This window comes from Bison bison, unplaced genomic scaffold (assembly GCF_000754665.1).
Source record: "Bison bison bison isolate TAMUID 2011002044 unplaced genomic scaffold, Bison_UMD1.0 scf7180017864117, whole genome shotgun sequence".
Lineage (NCBI taxonomy): Eukaryota > Metazoa > Chordata > Mammalia > Artiodactyla > Bovidae > Bison > Bison bison.
Genome location: NW_011494689.1, coordinates 152,615 through 153,156, shown reverse-complemented (window position 1 = coordinate 153,156; position 542 = coordinate 152,615).

The following is a 542-nucleotide window of genomic DNA, read 5'->3' as shown; positions in this document are numbered from 1 at the left end:
TGGAAGTGAGAAATAGATTTAAGGGCCTAGATCTGATAGATAGAGTGCCTGATGAACTATGGAATGAGAATTATTTATACTCCCCTCTTTTCATCCTCCCATGGGACTTCTTGCCCAACAAGAACACCCAATAGAATGAATCTATACCCATTTTAGAGGAATAAAGTCACTTACACCCTACCTTGATTTAATTGCTCTAATTATCAATGGAAGAAATAGACCTAAAACTCTAATTGGCTCTGATCCTCATAAAATTATAATACCTATTAATAAATCTCAATTTGAGAATGCATTACAAACCTACTGATTTCCAAATAGCTTTTCTGCAATATTTTGGAGAATTTTCATTTCATTATCCTTCTAACAAGCTCTGGAATTTCTTCAAAAATACTGAATTTATTATCTCTCACATTATCAGCTTGCAGCCTATACCTCAAGCTGATATTTTCTATATAGATGGGACTAAAAACTCCAAAGCTTCATTCTGGTCTCTCAAAGAACATAAAAATTTTTATACTAAATTTCATTCTGCTCAACAAAAT